This window comes from Manis pentadactyla, chromosome 13 (genome assembly GCF_030020395.1).
Source record: "Manis pentadactyla isolate mManPen7 chromosome 13, mManPen7.hap1, whole genome shotgun sequence".
Classification (NCBI taxonomy): Eukaryota; Metazoa; Chordata; class Mammalia; order Pholidota; family Manidae; genus Manis; species Manis pentadactyla.
The window spans coordinates 6,692,487-6,715,720 of record NC_080031.1 but is presented as its reverse complement, the minus strand read 5'-3'; the positions used below and the strand labels follow the sequence as shown (position 1 = coordinate 6,715,720).

The 23,234-nt window shown below is 55.4% G+C and overlaps 2 long non-coding RNA genes across 3 annotated transcripts in view; one reads left to right on the top strand and one right to left on the bottom strand.

Moving 5' to 3' along the window:
• Positions 1 to 2,478: 2,478 nt before the first annotated feature.
• The window catches only part of LOC118913567 (uncharacterized), a 46,704-nt gene continuing 25,948 nt past the window's right edge, over positions 2,479 to 23,234 (bottom strand). Inside the window, exon 4 of one of the 2 annotated variants that reach the window (XR_008993526.1) lies at positions 2,479 to 2,671. This is a non-coding gene — a long non-coding RNA (uncharacterized LOC118913567). Of the gene's footprint in view, positions 2,672 to 20,327; positions 21,738 to 23,234 lie in introns of those variants that run through there. The other variant, XR_008993525.1, reaches the window with a different exon arrangement.
• Positions 9,055 to 19,483, top strand: LOC130680503 (uncharacterized). The gene is made up of 3 exons (XR_008993529.1): positions 9,055 to 9,174; positions 17,527 to 17,696; positions 18,823 to 19,483. It is a non-coding gene; the product is annotated as an uncharacterized LOC130680503 (long non-coding RNA).

Genomic DNA, 23,234 nt, shown 5'->3' with positions numbered 1-23,234 from the left:
CTCATTGGTCCTTCAGATATTTTCATGGGGGAGATCAGCTGTGGGCCAAACTCTGGGCTTATAGCCAGCTGCCTGGGTTCAAATCCTGACTCGCTGCTTGCTCCCAAACCGCAGACGTGGGGAGGATGATGGCACCTTTGGAAGCCTCATTTTCCCTCTGTCGGAGAAATGGAACTGGTCACCCTGTCCTGTGCACAGGCTGGGTACAGATAAAAACACGTGAGAGTGCCTGGCAGTCTGTAGGTGTTGTTTATTGAATGACTAAATGAATCAACAAATCCCTGTAAACACAGAACCTGGGATTTCTTTTAGATCAGTTCCCTTCTGCCCGAGTGTGGTTCAGCCACTAATTCACTGAGCCACCTTAGGCAAGTGACTAGCTTTCAGGGAGCTGGGATTTTCTCCCTGGGAAATGAAGCATTTGTAGGAAGCTGCCTCTGGGGTGGAAGTGTGCTGCACACGGTGGAAACACCACCCCTCTGCCCTCAGCAGCCCAGGCCTCAAGGTCCTTTGGAATGATGAGCTGCATTCCAGAACCACCTTCTGCAACCCTCAACTCTCTCCCCACCACCTACAGCAGGAACCTCGGACACTCTGCCGGGAGGCTGCACCTACCTTTGCCCTGTAGACCCGGTGGCAGTGACACCAGCTGCTGGCCTGTTCTGAAGAAGGGTCAAGGTCAACTGTGCTCTCCTGAAGGCTGAATGAAGGAGGGGGAACAGGATGGAGGACTCCGGCCTGCTCCTCTCCAGTGCTCACGAGAATCACCTGGAGGGCCTGTTAACCTACAGATGGAGGACCTACCGCCAGAGTTCTGTCCCCCAAGCACAGAAATGGGGCCCAGGAATTTGCATTTCTAACAAGTTTTCAGGTGCTGCTGGCTAGTGTGGCCGCCAGAACGCAGGCTTCCTGTCCTGTCTCATCACAGCTGCGGCTGAAGCAAGGGGGTGGCTGAGGAGGGCTCCGAGACGCCAGTGCGCAGACCTCCGGGTCACCTGGGACCCTCAGAGGCCGGCAGGCACAGCTGCACAGAGAACTAGTCTGGGGCCCTAGGGGAGCTCCGATTCTGTGCGTCAGCTGCTCCCCAGCCATAGAGGGACGCCCACTGGTATCGGACGCTGAGTTTCCCTGGAGGGCCCCCTCAAGCCTCCCTACCAAAAAGCCTTGAGAAAAACAGAGGTTAGGACAGAAAGAAACAGGAAATGGATGAAATGGTCTGGGCGGAGGAGTCTGGCACAGTCCTTTGAAAGGCGAATCAGAGTAACCATGCTTCTGAGATACCCAGAAAGGATGCCCCCGAGAGGGGGCCTTGGAGGGATGAAGGCAGCTGCTGAGGCTCCCTAAGGGGCAGGGTGGGGAGGCGTGTGGGCCAGCAGGGTGACCTGCTTCAGCAGCAGGACACGGTTAACCCCCAAACGAGGCCCTCAAAGGAAACAGCCCAGGGCCCCACACCTGCCATCTCCTGTCTGGACACCCAGTGCTCATCTTCAGCCTCTTGGAAAAGCCAGGCCTGTGTCCACCCCCATCAAAGGGTAGCGCCCAGGGACGTGCTGCCTGAGTACCCAGCCCACTTCTGATCCCATAAAGAGTGGCTTTCTCACCGGGCCTGGGAGCACAGCATCCCAGGGCCCTCTGGGTGGGCCATGGCGGTGGTGACCTATTTTCCTCACCTCACAAAGGACACACAGCCTGAAAGGAAGGAGTGAGCCTATGGGGGCCACAAGAAACAGTAACTGGAATTAGGACTGGCTTTGCATTTATGGTGTGGGTGTGATTCCCATGTGATGGTAATGTCACAGATTTTAGAGCACATCACCATTTGCATTATGGCATTTTATGCTCCCGATAACCCCAAAAGGAAGGAAGGCAGAGACATCAATAAATCCAAGTAAAAATGACAAAATGAAGGTAAAAGAAGTTCAAGAACTTGTCCAGAGCAACACACCTAATAAGAGTTTGGGCCCAAGCAGGAGGGACGGCCTTCTCCTTCCCAGCTGGCCTCTTTATTACAGTGGATTTAACTCACTTACTGGAATTTGGGAGGATTGTAGTGGAGGCATTGGGGTGTACGGGCCCGAGCCCCCTTCAGGATGGAGGCACTCATTGCCCAGGTCCCTGAGCATTGGCCAGGAAGGCACACAGCTCTGTCCCTGCAGAACCGGCCACAGCTGGAGGGAGCGGCACCCCAAGGTTATGCCCCCTCCCCAGATGGGGGTCCAGCTAGCTTGCACCCAGGACAGGCTGATGTGGAGTATAAGATGTGGGGGCCACCTCTGGAGGGCCCCACAGCTCTAAAGCTCCCCATGGGGTTGGCCCAGGCTTTGCCCCCCAATTCTGTCTCTCCCCTGCCCAACTTCCTTCCCTCCGCACTTCAGCCCAACAGCACTCGGGTAGGTGCCTACAGACCTCTTAGTGTCTGTTTCCTAGGAGCTTAAAATAGAGGGAGAGGGGAGCTAACACCAACAGAACCCTTTTTATTTTTTAGACTGTCTCATTTAATACAATATGTCTGTGAAGTAAATATTTTTGCTGTTTCATTGTTGGGGAAAGGTTAAAGAAGTTGTCAGGACCAAATAGTGCCTGGCCGAGCTGGGACTCTCATCCAGACCCACACTGGCTTTGAGGGTGTGCTCCTCATGGACGGCATGTGGGGGAGGCCCCTGACGCTGACCTGTGGGGACAAGAGTGGAAAAGAGCTGGTAGGCCCAAAACCTATCATGTTCAAACAGGAATATACAGACCCACAAAAGGGACATTCACACCTTGGCTGCAAATGGGGAGGCAAAGAATGGAGGGCAGTGGCTGCACGTGGCAGGGTGATGGTCAAGGGGGCAGCAGGCAGCTCTGGCGGAGGTCAGACCTCAGGCTGCTGACCACAGGTCCCCAGGGCCAGAGCCACAAACACCGCCAGCCCCTGCCAGCAGCAGCCATGGTGGCAAACCCCGAATCCTCTCCCTCTCTCCCAGGCCCTGTGTGGTGGGACTGCTCGCTTGGCATCCCCCAGACACAGAGGGGTCACCATACCCAAGCTGGTTGGCAAGACTCAGGCCCTGTCCCATAGGGCAAGGGAGCCTAGGAGCACTCCAGCCAATGTCCCCAGCATATGGCTCTGGGGTCAGTCTGGTGTGGTCAGAGAAAGAAGGGAGGTCAAGGTCAGCTTGCCACCCCAGCAACAAGCCCATCTTACAGATTTTCACTCAGAGGCCCTGAGCACTCTGGAGAGGACAATGGGAAGAAGACCCTTCTTGAGCTCTTGTTCCTGAGGCCTGGACGCAGGTCTCAAGGACAGCCTAGTGCTAGAGCTGTCCCCTCAAGGGGCAGCAGCCCTGGAATTGCGCCTGGGGAGGAAAAGTAGGCACCACCTTGGTTCTGGTGGGTTTTCCTATCACTAACTAGTAGTAGCTCCTGTCAAGCTTCAGCGTCAATTCAGAACGTGGCTCGTTTGGGCCCGCCCATTGCCTGCAGATTCTGAACACGTATTTACAGGTCACACAAGTAGAAACAAGAATAACTCTTTGATCCCCTCTAACCCAGTCCATCCACTATGCATATAAGCTGTAGACAATGCAGCCTTCCCCATGAAAATGGGATGGTTCAAGGCAGGAAGCAGGTGTGGAACACCTGCCGAATGCACCCCAAGGAATTAGAGACCTCTTGTTCCTTGAATTGCTCAGCCAGTGTGTGTGGAAACTCCCGTCACCTCCGTGACTGAGATGTGCAGCCTGGGTCAGGGGCGGGGGTGTGGGGTGTGCGTGCTGGGCTGGCGTTTGCCCAGGAAGGAGTGGCATTCAGACCCTTCCCAGGGGCCTGGTTTCTTCACCTTGTGGGGAGTGTTCTCTCCGCCACAGAGGAGGTATGTCTGTGACTGCCGCCTTTTCTTTGAAAATCTTTGTGAGAAAAATCCCACGGTTCCATTTGTTTTCTCTGAGCCATTTTGTTAGTTGAGGTGTTTGCATGCTGAGCAACACACACTAATATTTTCCTCCTTAGCAAAACATTAATTATCCCACCCAGTCACCTTTCTCTCAGGCATTACCACCCCCTAAGCTGTTGGGCACCAAGCAATTTCCGTGTTTTCCCATCAGCTCAGAAAGCTGACTGCCGTGTCTGCAGAGGGAACTGTCCCACCTGGCTGGCTGCGGGCCCTCCTCGTGCCCCCAAGCACCCAGGAGCACCGCTCTCCCTGCATTTCTCATGCTGGGTGGGAACCATCTGTTTACATTTCTTGTCCTTCCAGTGGCTGTGAACGCACTCACTTCTGTGTTCCCAACACCCAGAACAGAGCCGGGCACGTAGTAGTGGCTCTGTAAATGTTTGCTGCAGAAACAGGTGAATAAATGGAATTGAAAGATGGAGTATGAGGAAGGATGGGCAGCCCTCAGGAGCCAGGGTTACAGATGGGGCTCCCACTCAGCACCCCAAGCCCACCTGTGTGAGGAGCGGAGGGAGGCAGGTTGGGTCCTTTGTGGCCCCTGGTACTGGTGAGTCCCATCCTCCGGGCAGCCATTCTCAGCTGCCAGCTGCCTGCTGCACCCAGGGGTTGTTTACTCTTCCCCAGCCTCCCTTTGGGTGAGAAGACAGGACAGAAGGGCAAATCCACACCCTGGCATCTGGGGATGGAGGGACCAGGAAACAAAAGCGGAGCTCAGTAAGCATTTAGCATCAGCTGATTTAGGATCAGCTTCTCTCCCAGTTGAAAGATTAGACAACTAAGGCCCAGGGAGCTGAGATGTCTGGTTCAAGGTTACCTAGCTGGTGAGTGGTAGGGCTGGGACTCAGGCCCTGGGCAGATGTCAGAAGCAAGAGCCTCCTAATAAACTCTGAGTGCAGGGGCCTTCCAGTCCCTCCTGCTGTTACGTCCTGTGCCACAGGGAGGAGGGAGTGACTTCATCCCCACCTGGGCATCCCAAGTGCCATTTGCTTCACCCCTACCCCTCCAGGCTCAAACTTTGAATTGTGGGCACTGCTCTGGAAGGGGTCCCTGTGAGTTATGAACAGAACCCAGGACCCCTTCTCCCAGCCCAGAGCCAGAGCCCTTCGGCATGCAGCCTCTCCGCGCTGCCCTGGAGCTTTGGGCTCTATTAGGACTGGAGTTCCAGGACTGTGAATCTGCAGATGGCTCCAACTGGCGGGGCGTCGTCTTCTCCAGGAGCCGAGCACACACAGTCCGGCAGGCTGACGTGCTCAAGCTGCTGTGGAGCGCCCACCTGCACCTCCAGGCCTTCCTGGGGTGGGTGTTCACTGAGATAAAACCTCCCTCCAACAATCTGTCCTACCCTGCTTGGGAAAGTGGACAGATAGTTCACGAAGGTTCTCTTTCAGCTCCACCTACCTCTCTGGCCCTAAAATCAGTGAGCTATTCCCTTAGTAGGGGGGAGACCCTGGGCACCGGCTTCCTCCACTCTCTAAAGGGGAGAAGGAGCCTCTGAGGCAAGGATGAGGGACTAAGCCACTTCTCTGTGTGTACTGTACCCATGCTCCCCGCGTGCTCGAGATAAAGGCACCAGTCTGGCTGCTCCATGAATGTGTGTTCTCAAAGATTCTGTATCTAGAACTGGTTCCTGTTGGCTGGTCTGAGGGTGAAGCTAAGGAGAGAAGACTTACCTGAGTTTATCTTCTTTATTTAAAGACCTGTTTTTGTCTTCCCACCCCTGTGTAAGCTACAATGCTGTGATAGGGTTACATATAAACCTATAATGCTAAAGGTCTCACACTTGAATCCCATTACTGTGTAGAATGTACCTATCCACTGGCTACCTCTGAGACCCAGATGCTGCACAGTCCAAAGAATTTTGCACTCCCGGTAGCTGGCCCAGGAGCCTGTGGGTCTGTGTACATCAGGGCCCTGCCACAGACCTAATGGGTCCCAGGAAGGGAAGGTTTACAGCCCACCTTCCTCAGTCTGGCCTTCAAGGCTCAGCAACTTCTTCCTGTTGCCAGCCTAACCTCCCCGTCTCCAGGCCCTGACATATGAGGTTCTCTCTCTCCTTTTCTCCCTTCTTCCTCCGCTATTGCCAGAGGTTGAGAGCCTGTCTAAGGGCAGTGGACTTGCTCTCACTTAGCTTACAGAATGTCAGGGGTGGAGACAGACAAAAATAGATATTCAAATAAACAGGGTTAGTTCAGATAAATGCTGTGAATACAGTAAACAAGGCGATGTGCTAGAGAGTTCTGTAGGGTGGGGGTGAGTCCACATTCTTTGCCCTATGCCCTCAACCTATACAGGTAAATGCTGCCCAGGGATCTAGGCCTACCCACAGGCCACTCCTCCAGGAAGCCCGCCTGTATTCCCCAGGCTGGCAGCATCCTCCCCTACCTCTGGACTTTATTGCGCCTCTTGCAGGGTGGATAGTGGCTTTAGAACAGTGTGAGTCTCATCCCTCCGCTGAGCTGTAAGCTCCCTAAACGTACAGAAAGCATCTCTTTCAGTCCTGTGCCTCCCACTGGCTCAGTACATGCCAGGCACAGAGAAACTGCTCCACGAGGCTTTGCTGGGTAAATGTGCAAGGATTTCTCCACCTCAGAGAACAATGAGCAAGCAGGGCCCAACCCCCCACGTCCCTGGCTGAGAAGAGAGCCACTTCTATCCCCTGGGGAGGGACTAGGACGGGACATAGCTGAATGGGGACTTCAGCCTCAGGGGAGGGGGCTTTAAACCAACACAGGTACTTGGTAGACAGGAACAAGTCAAATTCTTTTAAAGCTTTGATGAGGAGCCTAAGAACAGTATCATGCATATTCCTTGGCTTAGAAGGCTCTGGAACTGGGGGGTGGGGGGAATTTTTCTTGATATGTGTACTTTGATGAAAGGCAGGGCGGGGGTCAGGACCACTGTGTCTGTGGGAGTGGACGTGCATTTTTTCAGAATGTATCGTTTAAGGTCTGTGTGCATTGGGGCTGCTTGTGTGGTATCTCTGATTGTGGCATAGGATGGGTAGGGAGGTGTGTGTGTGTATGTGCTGGTGATGGTGACTGCGTGTGGGGGGTCCAGCAGTGGTGGCTGGGGTGTGTGTGTGTGTGATGCATGCCCCAGTGAGCCATCTATGGTGGGAGGGTCTGGGGGTGTGCTGGTGTGTTCTCCCAGCAGGCAGTGGGTCACGTGCCCCAGGCCCTGTGAGGAACCCTGCACCCTCCCGGGGAACAGGGCAGGGAGAGGTGGGGCGGCGGTGGCGTGGGCTCGGGGGGCCAGCATCCCTGGCAACTGGGACTTCACTCTCCCAGGTGGTGGCTGGGGACCTGCACCTAGAAGTTGTCGGAGGCCTGCCCCGTCTGCTGGCCTTTGGGGGTGCTCTCACCTCTTCTGCTTCCCTTTGATTACAGGCCCCCCGTTTTGAAGCCCTGTCCTCAAGCCCCATCCCCACTCTCTCTTACTGGCCACAGCAGACACCAAAATACTTCTGTGTTTCCTCTGGGAAAATCCTGGGAGGTCTGTTCACGGCTGCAGCCCAGCAGCCCCCATCTGTGCGGTTTAGCTGGGGTTTGCTGGGACCCGGAGCACAGCGGTGCTTCTCCACCTCGGCTCAGCTCCCACAGCAGAACGAGTCCTTGTTCCTAGAGACAGCCCTTCCCCGGCACCCGCACGCACACCCCCGCACACGCAGACACACTCCGACACACACCCGGCTTCAGTTCGGACGTACGGAGGCAGGGCACAGCTACACACGCACGCAGGTGTGTCAGCGTGTGATGAGAACAGTCTCAGACACAGTTCAAGATACAGAGGTCCGCTTACACGCACAGGGCTGGCTCCCTGAGGCCCGGCACACGCGTGTAGGGCCTATATCCCCGGACATGCAGGACAACACTGGCTGATCAGTGTGCCCACACCTGGACATGTAAGGAACATAGAAGGGGTGATTCACTCCCAGCCACCTACAGACCCCCGTGAGCCAACTGGGGCCTCGCACCCAGCCGCAGACAACACCTGTCCTTTCAGGTAGCAGGAGAGGCCTGCCCTCCCCAGGAGAGCCAGGAACTCCCAAGTCCGGGACTATCCCTGTCCTTTCCCGCCCTCTGCCCTTTCCGTGCCAGGCTGCCTCTCACCTCCTCTTTGGTCCCGAGCACCCCAGGCCTCCTACCTCCCGGGTGATCCCCAGTGGCCCTCAGCAGCTGCATGCCGCAGGCCTCGGCTGTTTCCTCGTAAAGGAGGGCAGACTGGAGGCCACGGTGCCCACCTGCCTTGACACTCTGGACCCTCTCTGCCCGGGTCCCTAGGTGGGCACAGACCACCCTCGCAGGCCCATGTGCTCAGTGCTCAGGACATCTGCAGGGGCAGGACTGCCAGGCTCTTGGAAGCACTGGGGGCTGGGGCTTGCCTGTGTGGGGGAAACTGGAGAGACAAGAGGGCTCAGTGCCCCAGGAGCTGACTGGGCGGGCAGAGGAAGGCCACTGTGTGCTGGAAGGCTAGGAAATGTGGCCAGGTGTGCAAGAGAGGGGGCTGAGGCAGGAAGAAGCTGCCAGCTATGCAGGGGTTAAGTTGGGCTGCCTGGCGGTGGAAGGGGGCCAGCCAGCCCTGCAGCTGGGGCTTCAGATTATTCTCAGACACAGGCCTCAGAGGGTGTCTGTTGACGGAGCAGCCTAGTTAAGAGTGGCCACCATTCCTGGCTCAGCCCAGGGCTGTGTGTCTGCTGCTGACCTTTCATCTGCCCCTGGCTCAGCCTCTCTGCGTTTGCCTCCCATTTTGGCCCATGCCAGACACCCTGGTGGGGGGCAAGTGGGGGCACAGTGCACTGGTGTGGGTGGAGGTACTCCCAGCTGTCTCCAAGCACCACTGTGGGGCAGGGCAGGGGGCCTGTGTCCTGCGGTCCTGCCCTGCCACTTCTGTTCCTGCCCCACATCTCTCAGGGGCCACTCCTGTCAGCAGCCCTTCCCCGCCCCACCGAGAGAAGCTCATCTGCCCCCCGCCCACCGCCGCCCGCTGCCTCCTTCATTCCTTCAGGCTGGTTCCTGAGCTGCAGTTGCTGATTCTCCCTCAGCCCAACCAGGCCTCCCAGATTCCAGCACAGCTTCCTGGTCAGGACAGGCATTTACTTTTTAGGGCAGATGAGCGTGGGGGAGCAGGCAGAGGAAGGGGGACGGGACAAACGGGAAACGCAAAGTGGAAGTGAGCAGAGCTGACATTGACCCGGGCCCAGGAGGGAAGGAGGGCCTGCTCAGTGCGTCCAGGGATGCCCGGTGAGTGGAGGCCAGGGGAGCGGGTGTGGAGGGAGCAGGGGCAGAGCTGTGCTCCCCATGGCCCCCCGTGCTTTGCTGGGCACCCATTTTAAGGTCCCACTTAATCCACATGGAGACATGACCTATGAACTTGGCTTCTCCAGCAACGTGTCCCTGACTCCTGGTTTTCTCAGGCCAGTTCAGGATTCCTCAGGGCTCTTGGATGGGGTGGGAGGATCCTGGGCCTGGGGTGCGATTTCACCCCCTCCATCCACACTCAGACCCTGCTCTTCTTTCTGAGCTGGAACATCGCAGCTGCGCTCAGCTTTCTGTCCATGCGCTATGGACAGTCGTGGAATTCCCTGACACAGTCATAGATCAGAAATCCCCTCAAAGCTCCACAGGAAGTCTGGAGGCATTCTCTGCCCTTCATTTCATATCTGGGTGATCCGGGGCAAGTTTCTTCAAGGCTTTGCACCTCTGTTTCTTAAATGCAAAATAGAGATACCTGCCCCCCCTTGCCCTCCTGCCCCCAACAGCTGTGAGGTCAGCTTGTGCTGAGCGTGCAGCCCAGGGCCAGATAATAACAGGGGACGCTGGTAAATGCTCATCCCCTTGTCCTTCCTGTCCCCCCTGCCCCTTCTACTCTTCTAACATTATTTAAACCTGAGAAGAGCACGCTGACCCACGGCCCTGGGACAAAGGCACGATGGCTTCGATTCAAGGGCAAAGTACAGGAGTTTTTGATTAACTCAGGAACACTACTGCCTTCCAGAAGCCAGCTGTTGTGGGGTGGAGTGGGGAAGGGAGGGGCTGAGAGAAAATGCAGGAAGGAGAGTGGGAAATTCAGAAATCCAGGGAGGACAGGAAAGCAGGGAATGCCGAGGCCAAGGCCTCCTGGTACCACTCCCCTCCGGCCTGGGCCATGACGCAGCGGGGGCAGAGCTGGGGGGGCCTCTGTGAGGAGACTGGGTTTGGAAGGCCTTGATGTGCCCCTGCTCTGTCCCTGTCTCCCTCCCGCAGCCCTGATACACCTGATGTTTCTTTGCTGGAGCAAGGTCCTCCTGGCTGTGTCTGCAGGACCTGGGCCCCGGACAGAGAGCGCTGGGTGGGGGCTGTGGTGCAGGTGGGGGCCCAGGGCACAGTGCACCCCAAAGGATCCCAGAGTGCTCCCATCCAGAGGGTCTCTAGGACCTCGGAGCCCTCCTCCACCTTCATGCCAAAGCTCCCGGCCCACCCCAGGAGAAAGGCCGCGTGTCCTTCAGACCAGAGGCGCCGGCCTGCAGCCCTCCTGATTTCAGCTGGACTCTTGCCGGCAGACCTGGTAGACTTCTGCAGGTGGCCAGGAGTCAGTCATGCTGCCCGGCAAGCAGTCTGTTTCTCCCCGTGAGGACAGACCGAACTTTGGGAAGAATCTCAGCCACTTGTCTCCACCCTCCATCCAACTCCCAGCTTCCTGCCTCCTCCTCACCCAGCCACATGGGAAAATCCCCAGCGAGCCCTTCCAGTCGTGTGAAGGAGGCCACGATTCAAAGGCAGTGGGCGAAGAGGAGGCCGCACGGAGCAGCCAGAAAGAACCAGTCCTTTGTGCTAGGCTGGGGTCCGTGGGGCACGAGTGCATCTTTGGCATATTTAGAAAGATTTGTTTTTTATAATGAGCAGCAGAGGAGGAGAGGGGAGGAGAGAAGAGACAGGCCAAAGGCAGGACTCCGGAAAAGAGATGGAAGGAGGCTGGTAAGGTCTGGAGAGGGAGGTTGGAAGAGCACGTGGGAAACGTACGTGGAGCCAAAGGGTGAGAACCAGGAATGAGAGAGAGGGGACAGCAGGCAGTTGTTAGGACACGGCGGGGGCCCCAGGAAGAAGCCGCCGAGGGGCAGTGGTGCGCGTTTGTTTGGAGGCAGAGGAGCAGATGAAATGAAGGGGCCGTGAAAGGATTTTACTTCTATCTTGCACCTGGGAAAAGCTAGACCCAAAGTGCGGGCAGGTGAGCCTTGCAAATGCTGACTGAGGTCTTGCGCACCTGGGTGCGGGGCGGAGGGCGTCACAAGCAGTGTCCCACCTAATTTTCAGATACCCAAGTGAGGCCGGGCTATCACGATCCCATCCGAGGGAGGGGATCCTGAGATCCTGAGAGGTTAGGCACCTTGCTGATGCCTCGATATGATACCAGGTAGTAAGAAGTGCTGGACAGGTGCTGGGCCACTAGAGGTCATGTGGTGTATCGTGCTGCTTGGTGAGGCATGGCGCAGCCAGGGGGAGAGCGCACCTACGGCGACTCTTGGTCTGAAGACAGTACACGCATGCTGGGTGTAGACAGGACACCTGGTCCTCCCTTCGGATCAGTCGAGAAGGTCCCACTCAGCCTTCCAGAACACACCAGCTCCCTCCTGCCTGCTGGCCTTTCCCCTCCCGTCTGACTCCCTTTGAGAATCCACGGGCTGTTTCTCTCTCTCTTTGAAGGCTCTGTGCCCTCAAGGGCCTTGGAAACTCTTCTCATCCTCAGCTCTTCATGGAACAGACATGAATGATGGTCCTCAGAAGCCCCCACCCCTGTGAGCCCTCCTCCCGCGGCCTCTGTTCTTCACTGGCATGCTGCATTACCAGTCCTGTTTACATATTTGTTTCCCCCAGGAACTGCCTTTACCGGCCTCCAATGCCTGACACCTGGCCCTGTGCCAGACACAGCTGAATGATGGTCCAGGCATTCCATAAATACTCAGATATAGGCATTCACAAACATTTTTAGAGCATCAACTCAGTGCTTGGGGCACGTAAGGGGCTGGGGAACAAGATAGTCCCTGGACCACCTAGCTGGGGAGGCAGAGGAGTGAATCCGAGATTACACTGCACGGTGATTGGTGGTGTTGGAGATGATCCCAGGAGCCTTTGGGGCTGAGGAGCCTGGGGAGGTGGGGGAAGGAGCACGAGTCCCCGAGGGCTCCCTGGAGGGGGTGGGGTCAGAGAGATACTCAACTCATCACACTCTGGAGTATTCTGGTTTACTATTCCCCTTTCCCAACTTTTACCACCCATTAAAAAAATAACAGTAGTTCATTCATTTGAAAAATAGTATTGCCTGCCTAATGTATCAGGCTTCATGCTAACGTGTGGGAACTCAAGGTGACAGACCCTGTTGCTGCCGTGCCTGGAGCTCTCAGAGGAGCAAGAACCAGCAAGCAAGCGAGCAATGCCCACCCACGCCCCCAGCCAGAGACCGCCACGGGGTCTGTGCCAGGGCAGCCCTCCCACTTACCCCTCCCTCCCACTGCTGTTACAGAGGCCAGCGGTTCGCCCAAGGTCATGCGGCAAATAAGAAAGGGTTCTGCCCTCCTCCTCAGTCCTCAGGCCCCGAGCCCCTGTTCCCAGCTGGGACCAGCCTGGTCCCCGCATGAGGAAGGGGCTGAAGGCGGGCACAATGCCCGTGGGTGACTGCTCCTGGGGGCGGCCTGCTGTCTCCCCCGAGGAAGGGTAGGAACTTTTCCTGCCAGGCTGGGTGTGGAAGGTCCCCTCTCTTGCTCCCCTGGTAGGTGGGGCCACAGGAAGGTAAAGGCAGCGGGGGGTATTCCCCGCCTGGCTCAGCTGGTGGGTCAGAACGCCCCTCCTTCAAGTCCTGCCTTCTTCCTCCCCCCTGCACCGCTCCCCTCACCCCCCCCACACCCCGAGCCTTTCCCCCCCACACACCCCGAGCCTTTCCCCCACTCTCCCCTCCCTTCTCTCCCCTCCCTTCTCTCCCTTCCCCTTCCTCCCCATTTTCTCCCACCACCCTGTGTCCTCACCCTTTTATCTTGTCTCCTCTTCTCCCTCCTCCTCCTGCTTTTCTCCTTGGAGCTAATTGCTGAGGGGTGAAGACCAGGTCGGCTTGTGAAAACTCAGACCCATCGCCATGGTGATGCTAATTCAAGCTGAGTTCAAAGGAAATTGCCCCAGTTAAAACTAACAAGCTGGAGCCCGGCCCCGGGAAGGCCCCGTGCCAGGAGAGCAAGCCCCGAGCCCAGAAAAATAGGAAAAACAAACCCGCTGTGGGCTCCACACATTCCTACTCATTCTGCACATCCCCTGCAGGCTTCAGAGCTGCCCAAGGCCAGAGGAGACCTGAGAGGTCAGGGCAGGGAGCTGGAGCCTCAGGCCAGACTCCACCCAAGCCACCTCAAACACCCCGGCATCTTTAAAGCCCTCCCATGAAGTCCTGGCACAATGGCCCTCAGCCTGCAGTTCTGGGGTTTAACCATTGCTTGGAACATGCTTCACAGGTCACACAACAGCTTCTCTTTGCTTTCTAATAAGCGTGGGTTTGTAAGTACCTGGAGTAAAGTAACAAGTACTGGACTCCTTAGAGCTTGATGGACACTCAGCTGTATCTATATTGAATAAGGGATGACCCGGTAAACCTTGACTTGTGGGGAGACACCTGATCAATGGCAAAGGGTGGGCCCTGGCTCCAGAGTACTAGTGAGCCGCCTTCTGCGCTTTCAATGGACTGGTCTTTTCTCCCCTGGAGAAAGTACAGCACATTACTGGCACCTCTTTCTGTGTCAGCTCACGTCCCTTTCAGCAATTGTTTATTCCTTACTCTGAGAGTTTAAGCTCCAGGCAAGTTCACTGTGGATTCAGTGAGACCAAGAAATGACAATGGAACGTTCTTGGGGTAAAAAGTGTTTATACCCAGCTTTATTCTCCTGGCGGTAGGCCAAGCACTAGAATAGCATCTGCATCCAGCAGCCTGCAGGTCCATACCCCGCCTCCATCTCTGCCTCCGCCCAGAGCCCTGGGCAGAGCTCTTTGCATAGTGACTCAGTCAATAATAGCTTATTGCCCATGGGTGTTGAAGCAGTAGCCTAGCAGTAGGTCAATTAAATCATCAAGTAGTTTAGGGTCAGGTGAGGATCCTGGCTGCAGGAGCTTCCATTTCCCCACACAATGTCTTATTTGTAGCACAGGACTGGCCCAGAGTGGGGCCCGGCGAACTGGTATCCACCTTTTGGAATGCAGAATGGGATCCCCAGACTCTCGGGAAGGGGAAGCTTTGAGGTCCACCGGGTGAAGGGAATGCCAGCCGTCTGGTCTGGGGAGCTCTGGGGAGCTCAGTCTCACGGAGGCCAGCTGCAGACCAGGAGCAGCGTTTCCTGGAGGGCTTGGTGGCCCTGATCCACTGGTAGAGGCCAACACAGGAGCAGCCTCACCCTTCTGCTCTGACCTTCCAGAGGACCCCTCTCCCTTACTCAATCCCCAGCTTTTTCTTTCCCCTGAAATACCTAGTGATCTTTCCAGGGACCAAAGAGATACTAGTGGAGGAGAAGAAATTCCGTGAAGGCAAAGCCTGAGTCTGCATCTATCATACTCCTGGTCACACTCAGCGTGGGCTCTGAAGCGCGTGGGACAGCGCCATGTTTACAGCAATGAGTAACAGGGGCCTGGGGGAGGGACGCAGGGGCAGGAGGCGTCAGATCTGCTCTCTCAGATGTGCTGCGAGACCTGGGAAACCTCACTCTCTGCTCCTCAGTTTCTTTAAGTGTAACAAAGCGTGCATGTCTCGCTTCCCAACCACGTTAGGAGGAGAGTCGTGCAGCTGTAAGTGTGCGGAAGCATCCTCACAGCACTAGGACAGCACACGCCCCTCCCCTCCCGGGTGGGAGCCCTTGGGTGCTGACGTGAGGCCTGTGACCCGCACCTGCCCACCCCGAGCTGTCCTGAAAAGAGAGCTTGGTGTCCCTGGGTTACAGAGATGAGATCCAACGAGGAGGGAGGAAGTGACTCAGCACAAGGCTGGGCCAGCCCAGGGCCAGACCTCCCACTCCCAGGACCTCACGCACTGGGCTTCGTTCTCCACCCAGCGCCTTTCATCCCAGCAGCTCAAAATCCCTTTCAAGCTGAAGCAACCCTGAGAGTTGGGTCATTATCTCAATTAACAGGAGAAAGCTGGGGTCCAAGCCTGGTGGAGGCAACTGTCCCCTAAAGGAGGCCTTGACTCCTGCCCAGGGATCCCAGGATCTCCCAACCCCAGGCTCCTGCCTCAAGTCCTGGGCTGCAAGGGCCTGCTGCAGAGGGCAGCAGGAGCTGGGTTGATGTCCCCTTGCCTGTCCTGCACAACGCGGGGGATCAAGGTCCTGCACAAAGACTCAGAGGCTGTGTTCGCAGGGCTGGAATTTCCCAGAGGGCAGTGCAGTGAGCACCCCCTCCCGTCCTTGGGGCTGGTGGGGAACCCACGTTAGCGTGTTCTCTTTCAAGCGGGGGAGAAGGGGAACAAGACGAGTGCCTCACAGTCTTCAGAGGTTCTGGGAATAGCTCAGCCAGCTTTGGGGAGACATCCCATTCTGGGGGAAATATTACGAAGGCCCCAGGCCAGGAGCTGTTTCAGCCAACTGACGCCACCGGGGTCGTCCAGCCCTTCACCATTAGAATATTCACTGTAGCAAATCAACGAGTGATTGTGGAGGTTCTCATGTACCCAGCCTGAGACAGAGTTCTAAATCCAGCTGCGTAAGCCTGGGTAATCACTTTAACTTGTCTGAACTTCAGTTGCCTCACTGGCTCCTTCTCTCAGGGTCTAGAATGCAGGAAATCCCGGCCCTGCTAACCTGGCAAGGGAGAGAGGAATCACAGAGTGTAGGGGTTGGCAGGAGCCTTCCTCACCTCCCTCCAGGAATGAAGCACAGAGAGGTGACGTGGGGTGCTCTAGGTTACAAAGCCAGGAGAAGAAGCCAGCTGGCTGTCCGGGAGAAGCCTTCAAAGGGTGTCCATTCCTACCCTTCTTGGCTGGGACGAGGCCTCTAGCCTGCTTGCTGACTCGGGATGGAGAAAGGTGAGCCGTTGATCTCAGCAGGCTGGGAGAAGACATGCAGTGTGAGGGTGGGGTGTCCTGGGGAAGTTGGGGGCAGAGGACAATCCAGGCTGTTGTGCAAGGAAGCACAGGGGGAGGGAGGGTCCCTTTGAATGAGGCAGCAGAGGAGGAGGGGCCTGGCTCCCAGACACAGGCCGCTCCACGATGATGCTCCACACTGCAGCGATCAAAGCCGCCCTGCTCATGGCTCCTGGGAGCAGTGTAGGAATGCTGGGCCCACCAATGCCTGAGCCTCTCCCAAGGCCTGCTGGGTGCAGCTGCCTTGGTTTCCCTCATGCCCAGCCCACTGCCCACACTGGCTTCCGAAGAGGCCTGTTCCAGCGCCACTGCCCTCCCCGCCTCCAGTGTGGATGGCTGGCTCGGTCCTGTGGGTTCAAGTCTAGAGATGGCTGTGGCTGCCCATCATCCATCTCATCAATGCCAAGCTTCCCTCTCTGGCCACCGGGGCCTTCCTGGCATCAGTAGCCACCTCCACCCCCCTTTGTCCTTGAGCTTGGTTCTGGACTCAACCAAGCTTATTTGCCCAGCTTTCCCAGTATCTGACTCTCAGTGTTGCCCTTGGCCTTGAGCAGCCTGGAAAAGGGAGTGCAATGGGCCTGGCCTTCTCCCCACCCTGGACCTTCTCAGATCTTCATTCAAGGTTGACCACCCCCGGCCCTGCTATCAGCCTCCCCATGTGAGGCCCACCTCCCTGTGGCTGCTGTGGCTGCCTTGTGCCACGGGGAGGCCCAGCTGGGCCAGGAGGCCAGGGCTGTCTCAGGTTTGCCCATCCATAGTGGGGCTGGCTTTGGTTCTGGCAGGGGGGCCCCGGGTGGGGAGAGGACAGAGCCTGGCCGAAGGGAGGCAGCTGGGAGAGTCCTCTTGCCAAGCCTGGAGGACACATCAGGGTGGTGACGGATGGAAAGACTCTTAGGCAGGAGGGATGCTGGGCTTGGTATCAAAATCGTAAGGAGAAAAGAATTTGAACTTCTGGGATTTGTGAATTCTAGAGAATGGTTTCTTCAGTGCAACTTGTTAGATCCTTATCTGAGATTCTCATTTTCCCACTGGGGCCTCCCTGTCTCTCTCTCTCTGCTCAGATTCCCGACCCCCTCTCCCCAGGCCTCTGGCTCATCATTTTCCTTGAGTGTTTTGCGGCCTTTGAATGGGCATAAATTCCCACATTTTGCAGATGAAAAGTCAGAGACTTGGAGAGATCTGGTGATTTGCTTAGAGACTCGCAGCCAGTAGTGTCAGAGCTGGCAAAATGACCAGTCCACCCGGCTCTGAAGCCCGCGCTCATCCCACTGCAGCCTCATGCAGATGTGTGTGCGCCTGTCATGTGGTTTGTGTGTCTTGAGTTGTGTGATTTCCCAGAAATCCTCAGAGGATTGTTTATTAGGCCTATAAACAATCTCTTCCTGTTCTTCCCTCCCTCCCTCCTTCTTTTCCTTCTTCTCTTCCTTATTTCTTTCTCTCCTTCTCCTCCCCTTCTTCTCTCTCCTCTTTAGATGATGCAATGGGCTGTCTTTGCTTATGGCATGTTTTCCTTCCAGGCCTTAGAGGATCAGAAATGCTGGCATTTGTCCCCCTGCAGCTTGAGGGCACCGAGCGTCCAGCCCTGTCTCAGGAAGAGGGAAGTGCTTTTGCAACGTGTCCCTGGAGTAATTGCAGTCTTGGCATCAGTGGTGGCTTCTAAGTGGAAATACAACATTTTTGAAAATAGGTAAAGTGGAGAAAGGATCAGGGGGTCTGTATTCTAAGCTTGACTCAGACTTTAATGACTGTATGATTTTGGGCAAATCTCTGAACTTCAGTTTCCTTAACTGTACAACAGGGTAATAATGCTATCAACCTCCCAGGAGTTGGACTGAAGACATAATGTGCATTAACATGCTTGGTAAACTGTAAAGGGTCAAGCCATCCATAAATGTCAGCTGGGGGAGTAAGGCAAGCTTGGACGCATTCCCGCTAGCCTCCTGGAGGTGGTGTCATGAGAACAGCTCTCCACATGCCTGTCATAGACATGGTCTGGAGGGGCGGATCCTCCATGATTTTCTTCTGGCAGAATGAACTACCCGGTGGCCTCCCACCTTTCTTCAAGGGGATCTTAGGAATTAGAATGAATCTAATTAGAGTCATTCAGGATGCTGAGAGCCCATAACAACTGTTGAGGTGACGCTTCTACTGTAAGCCAACTCAGGAATGAGAGGTGCCTTTTTAGTTGTATTAATGCTGGGGTTATTGTTTTATAAGGGGCAGGGTCAAAGGCAAGCTGGGAGAAATAGTCCTTCCTCTGTGAGACCAGACTGTTAGGTCTGGGAAAAAGACGGGCGGTCCCCATGGCTGGAGGAGACAGGCTGGCTTCTTGGCTGAAGACGACACCAGCCACAGCTCTGGTGGGAGGTGAAGAGTCAGGGACCCCCCACCCCCGTGGCTGTCCTGAGAAACTGCTAACAAGAGGGAGTCTCCACGAGCACCTGGCCCAATTCTGGGCTACCAGGAAGGGGGCTTTCAGTGGGGAGGGAAGGAGTGGGGACATTGGCCCAGGGAACTTGAAGGAAGGGACTTGAGGAAAAGGATGGGAAACTGGAGAGACAAAGAGACCTGGAGGGGAAGGGGACAGGATTCTCTCTCAAGGCGGCATCTGCTGGGCTGTCTTTCCTTGGCGCCTGGAAGACGACTCCCCTCCAGTGCTGTATTGCTGCTGAGATCTACTTGGTCCCTGAGGGAACTGACCAATAAACTTTGCACATCTCCACTTTAGTCTTCTATGTTTGACCTGGGCCACACTCTCTGGATACCTTCATATATTCAGAAAAGGTGAGAACTCTTTCCCCCTTTTCTTGCAGGGGGTTTGCTGACATGGGATGCAAGGAGCACAGGCTTATGATGGGTCACCATGGCTACTGCCAGCAGAAGAGGGATCCAGGGTCCCGCAGGGGTGGAGATGACCACCCACCCTGCCCGGTCAGTGGAGAGACTCAATTCCCTGGTGGCTGTCCACGGACTGGCAAGGAATAACTTTTCAGAAACCCAAGGCACATCATCTGCTCAGATATTCATCATATGCTCAAATACTCCTGACTACTCAGTCTGGCTGTAGATACTTGGGCTGGAAACAGATACAAGATGTCATCTCGTCCCTGCTCCTGCCTAAGGCAGAACTGACTAGCTTTTGATACATGGTTGTCTTACTCTTTCCCTGTATCTCCAGGGAATGTGATACTATGTATCCCTCTACTCACTTATCCATCTATCCATCCATCCACCCACCCACCCACCCATCATTTATTGAAAGATGAGTAAGAGCAATCTTTTCCTTTAAGAACTCACGGTATAGTCTTTTCAGGGGCTCCAATGCCTAATCAACAGGAGTAATTTCTAATGTCTAACCTGAATGTCTAATGTCTGCTATGTAATCTAATGTCTCCTTGTTGTAAATAAAGATAATGGTAAAACAGGGTCATTCACTCATTCACATATGCATACATGAATGCATATATTCATTCCACAAATATTTTTGAGCGTGTGCCCTGTTCTGGGTGTATTGGCAGATGCCCCTGTATTTTGGACATGCTGCCTGCTTTTCAAGCCCAGTAGGTATATTCCAAGGTTGGGAAATGAACCAGCGTTCAAAATGTGGTCAAGTAGGGCTCACTTGTAACTCTACATATTTGGGAAAAATGGAGCCCCCACAATTCCTTCAGTTTAAGGATCTCGACATATCTAAGAGCGTGATCATTTCCTAGAGGAGCAATTGTGTGTGGAGGATTTCAGCCCAACTGGCAGAGGGCGAGACCCAGGATCCCTAGTCATTGGCCATGAAACCGTTTCCAGAGGAGCAGGGAAGCAAGGCTGGACTTCCGGCCTCTGTCTGAGCTGCTGCCCAGCCCTTTCCCTGGCTCCCTCTCCCCTCCCTGCGGATTCTCACACTTTTTCTAGAAGTGAAGTGGGGAGGAGGTGGGGTGCAGAGGGGACATACCCCTGACTTCTGTGGGTCTCTTGATTCGTCAAAGGGGGGTTAGCTATTGCTGGAAAGAGTGGGGGTGGAGATCAGAGGGCCGGGGCTCCTCAGGCTGGGAAATATCCAGAACTCTCATTAACGTCTGACACCTCCAATAAAAGCTGCATATTCCCCAAAAGCGACTTCTTAAAATCTCAGACTCTTTCAAGTCTGGTGTTTAACTGCTCCTTCCATGCATTTAATAGGAAACCAAGTCTCTTGGCTTGCTCACCCAGTCCCTGGGGCAATTTCCCTCCTCCAAGCAATGGAGATCCTTGTGGGCTTCTTGCAGCTGGGCAAGAAAGGCAGGAATGGAGGGCAGCTGCCCCCCCACCCCCCGGGGCTGTGGCTGCTGTGGAATCAGACTTCAGAGGCTGGAGTGGATCAGAGCTGGGTGGGGAGGAAGCAGCCATAAGGTTTTGGAAGTTGGAAGGGGGGTAGGGTGAAAAATGCGGCTGAGGCCAAGCAGTTACTTTTCTAGACTGCCTTTTTTTTTCTTCTTTTAACTGAAAAGCACATATACAAATGTGAAAGTAGGAATATACTGAAAAATAAGCCCTTCTGTACTGCAGACCAGCCGTCCTCCCAACCTGGAAGCAACCCCTATTAACAGCTTTTTGTGTATCATTCAGAAATTTTCTATGCTTTATATGCACCTTCTTTTTTTGCCGTAAACAGGACAATATGACTTGTTCTTACAATATTATCTTAAAAGATCTTCATATAAATGTATTTCAATTATTCACACATATACTCACTTATATACACATATATGTCTACTTCATTCTTTGCCTGGTATTATATAGCATGAACGTACCATAACTTAGTTATCCCATGCCCTAATGATAGGCATGTACGTTGTTTCTGTCATTAGTTATCACATGCAAAGCTGCAATGGATAACCTTGTACATACATGTCTGTGCAAACATAATTGAGGGGTAAGTTTCCAGAAAAGGTATCGCCCTTGTCAGATTATATGCACCTTCAGTGGATAAACCTTCCTCAGGCTGTTTCCTGGCTAGCCAACATGGTGTACAAGGTGTGAGAGCACTGGGTGTCAACCCTGCATCCTTCCCCCTCCCGAATCTGGGAATATGGCCAAGGTGGGAAAAGTCCCCCAAGGAGCGATTGAAAAATGGCTTTGAGATGCAGGAAGAGTTTTCTTTGTTTTTCGGAATGCTCAGTCCCCCCCAGTGACGTTTCCAGCAGACTTACCTCCCCAGAGAGCCAGAGGGTATCAGCTGGGCTCACACACACACACACACACACACACACACACACACACACACACACACACACACACACACACACAGAGCCTGCTCCCAAGGGACCACAAGGGCTTCGGGGCCCTGTTCACTGAGCCGCAGCAACGCTGCCCTCTTGCATGGCGGATTTGACGTTTCCAAGCCTTTGCCGCAAACTGCATTCCTTTTCTGCTGTGAGGGAGGTATTGTCAGGTATTGCTGGTTAGGTGAGGAAACTGGGACCTAGAGCAGCCGTGGGATGAAATGTGGCCGTGCAAAGGTCCTGACTCGAGAGCTGGGGGTCTAGGATTCAAGTCCAGTGCCGAATGGTTAGCTGCGTGGCCCTGGGCCTCCGCTGAGGTGTCTGGACAGGATGCCCCTCGCCGGCGAGGATGTGGCCTGATGGCTGTCCAAGGTCAGCCTGGGGGAAAGCTGGCTGCTGCTGATTCGCTGGGCCATGTGGTTTTCACCCAACACTCAGTGGTTCCAGGCTGGTCCCACATCCTGACATGGCTTCTGTGGAAAGAGCAGAGGGTCTCTCTCTCCTTTGGGGGATGGCACATCCTCCCAGACTTCTTGGGGGTGGATTCTGTGGGGCTTTTGAAGAGGGGGCTCTGTGCTGTGGACAGGAAGGCACGACAGGGGCTGGAGTGATGCAACTGGCACAGGCTCTAGGCAAGAGGCCCCACCCGGACCCCTTTCACAGCCACTGTGGGGAGAGCCCCTCTGCCCCTTTAAAGCCTCTGTAATTCATGCCATCTGCCCCCCATAAAACCAACCAATCTCCAGAGCCTGGTTCTCCAGATGGCCTTGGGACGTAATCAAAGCCAGACCCCCCTCGGGCCTCCTGCCCTCCTACTGGTCTGTCCACAGCCTTCAGCCATCCTGGCTCCAGGCCCCCCTTAACTCCTTCGTCCCTGGCTGCTTCTCTCCCCAGAATCCCTGTTCCGCCAGCCTTTCAGCCTCCCGGAGGCCATTCCAGAGCCAGGTGTGGTTCCGTGGTCTAATCGATAGGTTGGGATCCGGAGGCCTGGGGCCACCGCTGACTTTCTGTGTGTCTTTGGGGAACTTAGCTCGCCTGGTGGGGCCCCAGTTTCCCTACCTTTGGCCACCAACCCTGATATTGTAATAAAGAGCTTGCAAAATGTTTTTCACCTACATAGCCTCGTGCAGTCTTCCAAAAGCAGATAATTCGGCCTCTCCTCATTATGCTCTCAGGGAGAAGTTCATGAGAACCTGGGTTATGGAGACTGAGAAGCACTAACCAGGTCACCAGTTACTCTGCCAGACTGGGAGGAGTCCCTGGGGCGGGCGGCCAACCGTGGGAAGGTGCGGGGTTTCCTAAAAGCTCCTTGCACGTGACTTTCAAGGGACACGGCCCAGAGGCTGTGGGGGAGAACGCGGAGGCCAGAACCCACCCAGGGGTCCACAGGGAGTGGGCCCCCATGGAAAGGGACTCCCGCTGCTCCATGCCATTCGACTCAGCCCAGCAAGGTGGGGCGTGGGGTGGTGACAGGCCTTACCAACAGTCAGGGCATGACTGCCCCGAAGACCAAGCGGGAGGAAACTCACGGAACGGTACTGGCAAGGATCCAGGCCAGACCCGCGGAATGGCTGCGTCAAAGAGCCGGGCCCTGGGTGGCTGGTTGCGCAGGGCGGTGGAGACACCCTGTGGTGACAAAGACGAACCGCAGCCTGGCCCCTCCGGAAGGTGACGGGGCCAAAACCAGAGCGAGCCCTGCTGGACTCGACGCCTGTGCTGGGCAGGCACCTCCGTGCGAGGGCTCATTCACCGCTCAGAGCCGCTCTGGGGGGCAGAGATTCCCAAGCCTCGTTCCGTATGGAATGACGGTACCGTCGCCTTCCAACTCTCCCATCTATGAGCTGTGTGACCGTGGCTATTATACAACCCCGCGGAACCTCAGCTTTCTCCCCTGTGAAATGGGGTACTGCACAGGGTGTGACGGAGGTGGGGGGCAAAGTGCTTATCCCAACGTCTGGCACGTAGTAAGA